This window comes from Psammomys obesus, unplaced genomic scaffold (genome assembly GCF_907164565.1).
Source record: "Psammomys obesus unplaced genomic scaffold, mPsaObe1.curated_primary_1811, whole genome shotgun sequence".
NCBI classification, from domain to species: domain Eukaryota; kingdom Metazoa; phylum Chordata; class Mammalia; order Rodentia; family Muridae; genus Psammomys; species Psammomys obesus.
The window spans coordinates 1-9,661 of record NW_026594937.1 but is presented as its reverse complement, the minus strand read 5'-3'; the positions used below and the strand labels follow the sequence as shown (position 1 = coordinate 9,661).

General features: G+C 39.4%; 1 pseudogene; it reads left to right on the top strand.

Moving 5' to 3' along the window:
* The first annotated feature begins 6,397 nt into the window (after positions 1 to 6,397).
* On the top strand, positions 6,398 to 9,635 carry LOC129685650 (zinc finger protein 431-like; annotated as a pseudogene).
* Positions 9,636 to 9,661: the final 26 nt, after the last annotated feature.

The window sequence follows — 9,661 nt, the reverse complement described above, 5'->3', positions numbered from 1 at the left end:
TCCCTAAACGCTCATTTCCCAGGTGGTACTACACATAGTACCTGCCACTGTTTGTCCCATGCCATGTTGTTTTCTTTAACCTAAACCTGATTTTTTTTCCCTCCAGATTATTAAACACATATTGCTACTTTCTGCTGTTGCACCTGGCTGTGAGCTTCTCTTTCCTGATAACCTATGTTAAAGGTCAGACCTTACATGATTGACATTCGAGGCATGCCTAAAGTAGAATAATGTGAACTCCGGTGGACAAATAGATTCTCGTTCTTGTGAGGTTGAATTGAGAAATAACATTATAAACTAGAATGCAGAAAACAGACTACTACACATCTAAGGTCGCTGTCATATAACAGAATGAGAAAGTTCCAGCATTAACTGACCAGACTGATCGTGCTGAAGAATAGCTAGAGAATGCAGGGTTAGGCTTCTGGGTTTTGATATTATTAGACTATCTCAGTTTTACTCTTTAAATTTCAACTTGAGTTTCCTGTCCAATGTTCCAGGTTTCTAGTGACATGTTGCTAGGATATTCTTATTTATGTAACCTTAAACTAGACATGGAGTACTTAAATCACCCAAGTCTCTCCATTAAATGTGCGTGTGTGTGTTGCCAAACAGGCATATATATAAATATATATATATATGTATGCATATATGCCTCTCTCTCTCTCTATATATATATATATGTGTGTGTGTGTGTGTGTGTGTGTGTGTATGTATGTATGTATGCATTAACACACATTTGTGTGTGTGCAAGTGAATAAACAACTGTTAACATAATCAGTTCTTTTCACTTTGTTTTAATGTCATCTATGTAGTGAAAAATTTACAATTGATTTCTGCCATATGACTTTCTGAGGTATATACTTACCCTACTAGAAAATTCTTTAAGATCTCATTAAAAAGAAGCTCCATTCAACTAAAAAATTTTATTTAAATTTATAATATACTATTTCATATCAACAGATTCTTGGCAAGTCACTTAACTGTAAAGTGCATCTGAAGTTCTCTGCCTCAGGGCAGAAGTAGGGAGGAAATGTCAACACAAAAAGGTGACACTCCTTTCGACAGCATTCATAGTGAGGGTCAGTGCTGTTTATTCTGTATTTTAGTTTTACTGTATAATTTAAGCTTACAGATAAAGATGTTAATGAGAAGTTACAAAGTTCCCTTCTTAGTATAAAATGTGAAATACAATTTAGCTGTCACATGAGTAATGTGAGATCTTCTGCTGCGGAGGAATGCTGGGATCTGAGTCATCTGTCTAGACAACTATAACCATAGATAGAAATGTTACCTCTCTACTTATAAGCTTAACATTTGACCATTAAAGTGAAGGTTATTTGCTCAAAAGCACAATGCTGACTGACAAATTCTGCCAAGGAACATAGAGTTACAAACAAATATCCACTATCTAGTAGATATTCCTTTGTGGGAAGCATTTTTTTTTTCAAAGACTAAATTGTTTTATTTCTTCTAAAGTATCTAGACATGAAAATTAAGAGTATTGATTTTTTTCTCAATTATATTTGTTTTTATCATGATATTTCCTCATTTAATAAACATTTAAGTGCAAAGTAGAGCATTGTTACTTACAAGCACGTTGTTTTACAGAAGTCTGCAGAATGTCTTTATTTTGTGTAAATAAACTTACACATTTTCTGACCAGCAAATGCTCATTACTCGTCTATCTTCTGGAAATCAGTTATTGCTCAGCAGTTTCCTCATCTACTCAGAGTCATGTACTAGTTCCCCTTTGTCTTGTTTCACTTAGCACAATAGTCTCAATGTAAATCAGCTGTTGTTACACATGGCAAATCCTCCTTTTCATAAGGCTAAATTACAGATATTTTAAAACATTACTGTACAGTTTCATGCGTACTTCACATTTTCTTTGTGCATTTATCTTTAGGTTATTGTCAACTCTGTTGAGAAAAAATGCTGGGGTGCACATGGAAATAAAAGCATCTTTCTGAGATGCCTTTAATTCTTTCCAATATGTATCCATTGCTGGATTTTCTTGCCAGTTTTTTATGAAATAGCATGATTTCACAATCAATAATACAAAACTGTTGCAAATTTTCACATCTTCACAAGTATTGGGGTGACCTGCAAATTTTGGATTTTCTTGCTATGAAAAAGTGTGTTCTTAGTTTAGAAAAGCGTAAGCACAAAAATAAATATAAAATTTGAAGGCAGTATAGGAAAAATAAGTAAAAATATTCTGCAAGTGTGAATAGATGTAGAAAAAAACTAGTTACAGACAGTCATAGAAAGAAACATTGAATTTGAATATAATAATGTCTCCAAAGGAAGGAGACAGTTAGCAATATTAAAAAGACAAAAATACTTTTTCTGTGTTAAAAATTGGAAAACACTACAACAAAGGGCACTTGAACAACATATACTTTTGCTTCAATTATCAATATTGAACTAATTATAATATGTTCAGTAATTATCACAGTTTTCTATGTCTTCTCTTAGAAAAATCAAATGAAAGAAAAAGAAGAAAATTCACTTGTCCCTCTTCCTCAAATTCACAGGAAGTAGACTTAGACAAAGAGAAGATTGAGGGTTGGAGTGCTAGACTAAAGTAGCAGAACAGAAATCAGAAGATCTTTTAAATCACACCAAAGATTTTTCTCAAGCCAGGCTAGAAGAATTCAATCTGAAGACTACAGTGCCTGCCACCTTATGAGGAGAATGCAGGATGATATTCCAGGCCTATTAAAATCCTGTAATTTTTTTTTCAGCTACCATAAAAGAATTATCTCCAGATGAGAGAAACCCACAAAACTATGAAGAAGTTGGGTGGCAGCCCATAGACGTTAGATCTGAAAGATTTAAATAGTTAATGGTAGCATATGGCATGCATTCATCTTATATAAAACAGATACTTAATAACTGGGACCCATAAAATTGTATAATTCAAAAAGACTGGAAAATTTAATATTAGATATTTTAGAAGCTGGCTCTCAACTACAGTGGCTGACATGGTGGAGAGAAGAGACTTCAGCTATGGAACAATGTCATAGAACTAGAGGTATTAATATTGTCAAGGATCAGTTGCTACGTAAAAGTCAGTATGATGATTTATGAATGCAAATTATGTTTAATGATGCCACCTTAGAGAAATGTTATTTAATGGCTACAAATGCTTGGGACAAGGTTGAACAACAGGGGAAAATGGTCTGAATCATTCACCAAGATAAACCAGGGCTCAGAAGAATCTTTTAGTGACTTTTTTCTTCTATGAATAGAGCAATATCAGGTACAGATGCAAGAAAAGTTTAGCTTTGGAGAATGCTAACTCTGAATGCAAAAGGGCTATTAGACTTTTAATGGCAAGATCCATGCCTATTTAAAACTACTGTGGATTGGATATTGAATATAATGCTTTCAATGCTCTATGGTAGGACAAGCATTTGCTTACAGTATGAGCGCTCAAAGTGTCCAATGCTTCAGCTGCGGACGACCTGTTCATTTCCTAAAATACTATAGACAGTTTCTAAGGATGTTTTCTATAATGAATCCAGCTTTCTTGGGATATGTAAATGATGTGGAAAAAGTAGACAAAGGGCTTATGTATGTAGATCATTAAGAGGTATACAAGGACATTCCTTACAATTGGGAAATGGCCAAAGGAGCTTTGCTTGGGCCCCACCAAAAAACTTTATGAGCCATTTGTTCCCTATCACATAAGAAGAGACTGTGAGGGGGACTAGAAAAATAAATGCCTGACATGACAGACACTGCTGATCTGGCCTTAACCACTCCAATGGATAGAACACGAAATTTTAAACACAACAGAAAACATATTTTGACAAACTGCTATAAATGATGAGAGACCAATGTTAAAATTACAATTAGATGAAATTGAGATACAAAAGGAATAACGAACAAAACAATTACTACAGCTTCACTAAATTCAGCAAAATATAATTCCAATAAAAAATAATTTAAATGTCCTCAACCAAAACTGAGTGCATTTTGAAATATATTGAGAAAGTCCATTTATTTAAAAAGAACTTACATAAACACTTATTTATGTTATGCAAACACTTATTATAGCCTAAATATTCATTTGAAAAATAAACTTGAAAATATAGTAACAAAACTGATCAAATGAAAGCATACTCCTGCAATGACAGCCTGATGAAGGTGTTACCTCATTCCATGATTGCAGAAATTTTGTATTGTAATTTCTTTGCTCCAGTTTAATTGTATTTTATCTTAGTTTACAATTCTTTCTCATATCTACAACTTAAGCACATACATAAGACATGGTACATTTGCTGTATTTCAACATCAAATACTTCCTTTTCTAGGCAGACTGGAAATATGGTGTTTATGGGAAATATTACATCCTGATTAAAAATATAGTTCTGAAATACCTTTGGAAACATGACAATGGTATGAAAAAACCATTAAAAATAAAGGTCTTTAAAGGCCTATCAGTGTGTTTTGACTACATTGTATTCATTGACTGAAAGGTGTGCTTTTCCTGTCACTAACATTAGTAAATAAACATTGTTAAGCAATCAAACCTATAGAAGTATTTATAGAGCTAGATTTAGAAATTAGAAAACTGAACGTAAAGCCACAAGTTGATTACTGGGCCACGATCTTCATTTCACGCCAATAGCAAATTTCCTAAAGATTGTACAATGTGATAAATTTAAAACTCTTCAGAAAAACTCTTCCTGTAATAGTATCCTTACATTTCCAGATTCATAAAGAATCCATAGCAGAAGAAACATCTGAGTCATTATGAGATCTGTTATCCACCCAAAGGCAGGTGATGAAAGTTAACTATCCTCCTAAAAATTAAATCTGAACGTTTTAATGGGCAGAAATTGAAATACAGCTTATTTCTTAAAGGGACAAATAATTTCACACACACACATCATTGGAAGCAACTGAGGATGAAGTACACTGATGGAAAAACTACACAAGAGTTAAAAGATCAATGTATTAATTGTAACACTCTGTCAGTGGCAGCACTTACGAAATCTTTTATAAATGCCTCCTTATAACAATGTTTTAATTATGAAAGGCTTTATATGATTTAAAGCTTTGGCTCATGCCATCATAAACAACATAAGTGTCATCTTTGAAAACAAGCACAAGTGGGAATCTCTTTCAGTGGCACACAGCACAGAAAAAGATCGGAAGTTTAAGTTTTAACGCTATCCCAGCTCTCCCTATTCCTACCACTATTCTACAAATCCCCTCTCCTACCCAGTTCCCTCCCTCCATCCACCACCAATCCCTTGGGCCTTTACACAATGGAATACTACTCAGCTATTCAAAACAGGGACATCACGAAATTTGCAGGCAAATGGACAGAACTGGGAATCTCTGAGTGAGGTGACCCAGACCCAGAAAGACCTGCGCGGTATGTACAGCGGGCATTCGCCATGAAGCCCAGGCTAGCGGGGCTGTAATCCACAGACCCAAAGGCCCGTAACAAGGAGGGCCAAGGGGGGAGGCTGGAATCTCACTCAGAAGGGGAAATAAAGTGTCGGAGTCTTGTGGAAGAGTGGGGGGAAGAATTGAGGGAGCCAGAGGGTTCAAAGACACCGCAAGAAGACCTACAAAGAACACTAACCTGGACCGACGGGGTCCACAGAGACTGAACCACCAACCAAAGAGCATCTATGGGCTGGACCTAGGCTCCCCTACACATATGTAGCAGAGGTGCAGCTTGGTCATCATGTGGGTCCCCTAACGATGGGAGTGGGGGCTGTTTTGACTTTGTTGCCTGTCTTTGAGTCCCTTTCCCCTAGCTGGGACGTCTTGTCCGGCATCAGTGGGAGAGGATTCACTAGGTCCTGCTGTGGCTTGGGGGGGGGGGGGGGGGGTGGGTTGTGGGGGGGGGGGGGGGGGAGTGTGCCAGGGTGTGTGTGTGCGCGTTTCCTTCTCTAAAGAAAAAGGAAAGCAGGATTGGGAGGAGTGGGGCCTGAGGGTGGGACTGGGAGGAGAAGAGGGAGGTGGCTGCAATCAAGCTGTAAAGTGATTAGATAGATGATAGACAAATTTAAAAAACAAAAACAAAACAAAACAAAAAACAAAAACAAAACAAAACAAAAAACACCTCTGATGTCCGGACCTGGTAAGATACAAAAGGGAGGAAGCTGAACAGAGGGAAGCTGGAGCGGTGAGTCTGCCCCGGGGCGGGGTGGGAAGACAGGCCGGCAGGCTATTGGAGAACAGGCACAAGTGCTACTGCCATGCAAATCTCTGCAGATCTGGAAAAAGTCTGGCCCCAGACTGGTTGCCTGGGCCAGAAACCTTCAGCACACTCTAACCCTTTGGGAGGTGCTCACGTCACTCCACTCACTGGCCAATCGGAGCCTTCAGGGGGACCGGCCAGTCAGAGGAGGAAGAGTGTGTTTCCGGGTTTCTTGCTGCAGATTCCGCTCCGTAGCGAAGTGCACGCTTGAATTGTTTGGTGTGATCTGCTCTGAGCGCTGCTGCTGCGTGCTGTGAAGGGAGCTCAGGCAAGCCTGGAAGTCGATATGGTGAGTACAGGGTCACTGCTCACATCGGGGAGGAGAGGTGCTGAGCAGCGGGAGCTGGTGCGGTGGGCTGTCCCCGGGGCTGGGTGGTAAGAAGCAGCCAGTTGGCGGCCATCTGTGAGGTCCCCTGTGGTCTCAGTCACTTCCTGGACCCTGCGGTGGCCTCTGAATGACTTCACTATGGGAGCTGCGGCTGCCAAAAGCATTGGGAGCAGGGGCGTGCCTGCTTGTGTGGAGAAACATCCTTGGCAGGATTCCAAACTCAGAGGGCCCTAGTTTCTCCAGTATCTTCTGCAGGTTCTGCCCTTAGCGTTTAACATTCGGGTGTAAGATCCATTTTGTGGAGGTTGTAAAAAGCACCTCCTGTTGGGTAGTATTGAACTGTGATGTAGACGAGAAGAGTTGATGATGTAAAGGATTTACCAATGCTTAGGTAATATTAAGGGACACCAAGTAGAATTTAACTGAGGGAGGACTGTCTCTAAAACACCCCACAGGCTAACCAGGCCTGTTAGAGGTTAGGATGCTGGGTTACACATGTTTGTTCACCTGGATTGTCCAGAAACATGGCTCAGAGCCATGACAAAGGAGGCAACCCTGATTTACAGCCAGCCACTAGGCCCGTTCTCATATCAAAGAGCAGGCCTCTAACAGTCTGCTCCATGGGGCATTACGAGGTACAGCCAACACCAAGGCCTGGTGTGCCAGAAAGGTTTAGTTTTCTTCTTGAGCTTAGGAGCTGGAGAAGCTGTCTTTCTCCCAGCTGCCCTTCCTTATGTAATCTAACCGTTTTGGTTATCTGGACTTTTTCATTTATCATTTACTATCCTGACCTCTTGGTCTAGCTTTTGCCTCTCCCCTCCTCCCTCTCTTCATATGGTTCAGGGTCATGTTTACTGAGGACTCTTCCAGATGTCCTTGGCTCTGGCTATTTCTCTTTTATCTACAGTAAACTTTCTATTCCACCATAGCCAGGAACAGTCATGTTCTTTTCTTTTTATTTATTTATTTTTATTCCCCTCCCATTAACTGCTCTTTGCTCTCAAATTCATGGCCACTTTTTGCTTTAATGGTTGTTATTGTTGGAATGTGACTGAAGCTTGGCTGCAGGACTTTCCAGCTATTAGGTAGAGGTGGCTGCACTGGACACGCAGTGTGTAATAGAATACACACTGAGTTGTCTGCTGAGGTATCAGAGTCTGAGCTGCTGAAACTGAGACTGTGGTTCTGTTGGTCCATGTGTTTATGTGGGCAGAGGCCCTTGGCCTCTGCCCCTCCTTGAATGTTGATTCCTTGGGAATGGGGAGGCTGTGCATCTCTGGCAGTGGAGAGCTGTGATACTTATAATATCACTGTCAAGTGTGCACACAGGCATTGGTGGTGGTGTGCAGTGGGAAGACAGGTTGGAAAACTGAAGGTCTGATTTCTAGAAGTTCTGAACCTTGCATTCCACATTCAGTTTTGTGTGACAAATTTTATAAATAGTTTACAAGCTGGTAGAAAGGGATAGGTGTTAGGGATCATCCTTCAGCAATATTTGAGTAGAATCTTTTAACCTTTCCACTACCACTAGTCACAATGGCATGATTCAAGAAAATTCAATTCCAGGGTACAAAAGGAGGTTCTGAGATGCAGAAGTTTTTCAGATGTGTTTGGTGTTGGGTAGGTGGATTGGGCAGATTCTTATGACCTATTTCATGTGTCAGGAAGCAGGCATGAAATTATTCTTCAACCTTGTTTTGTGTGTGGGCTTCAGTGGGGCTGGGTTTGCCTGAAACCACAAGGGAGCATGAGGGCCTGCAGAGCCAAAGTCCACCTTTCTCATCTCCATTTACAGAGAGAGGTCTAGAGCATGGAGCTTCTATGTTTGGAAGTGAAATGAGTAGTAGCTGGCGGGACAGAAATATAACAGTTTAGGGATCACTTTGAGTTTTAATTGTAGGAGTTGAGAAGTCTGTGTTTATTTAATTTGTACACACAGACAACCAAGGTAACATTGTTCACATACACACTCTTCCTGGTGGAAAAGCATACTTTTACAGTGTTGGCTCTATCATGCTTTCTGTTGTGTACATGTTTGTGATATTTTAGGACGCAGTGACCTATGAGGATGTGCATGTGAACTTCACTCAGGAAGAGTGGGCTTTGCTGGACCCTTCCCAGAAGAGTCTCTACAAAGATGTGATGCTGGAGACCTACAGGAACCTCACTGCTATACGTAAGGCAGTGATTCTTTCCCTTTTTAAAATAAGGGGACAACTGTTTCTTTGTTATTGATGCTCTTCTATAATTTTAATTGAGAATGAGGAAGAATGGGGTGAATAAATCAGGCATGGTTGTAAAGTTCACTGAATATAGAAACATAAATTTTGCCTAATTTCCAATTATATGTATTTTCTGATACTATATTTTAGGCTACAATCGGGAAGACCATAATATTGAAGAACATTTTCAGAGTTCTAGAAGTCATGGAAGGTAATTTTCATTTGCAAACTGATATGAGTATGTCTCTGAAGAAATTTTAATGTGTTCTGGAAGTTTTAAAGAAAAGCAACAGTGTAAAAAAGCACAGCTTTAAGTGTATCGATGATTACTAAATTCTCACAAAACCCGGTATCTAAATGTCAGGTATCTGATTTGTGTTTGCAAGGCATTCTTCTAAGAAAGAAGACAAAAGTGCCTTAACATATATCACCATTTGAATCATAGCCCCATTGGAGCTATGATGTAGAACTGCCAATCCACTTAGTCTTATGCCACTTAGATAGTGCCAGAGGTATACACATTGACTAGGTGATAAGTGTATGTCCAAAACCTTCTGATAAGCAAACAGTCCATAGTAAAGCTGGCTTTACTAAAAGAATTGTAGTAACTTTACCAAGTTTAGTGAGAGGGGCAGTTTATGACAGTCAAGAATGTTGTTGTGGAGAAATCTCAAGCCCCATACCACGTGTCTGTGAAGAACAAAAAGCCAAACTGTGTGAGTGCAATGTGAAACCCTTTCATTTGTTACTCTTTTAATAGGTATATCATATGTCATAGAGGCTACAGGCCGTGTGAGCATAGGGATATTGAAAGAAGCAACATTCCTCCCCCTTTCTCTCCCAGAACAATTAGGAGACATGTAGTAGTCCCCACTTTGA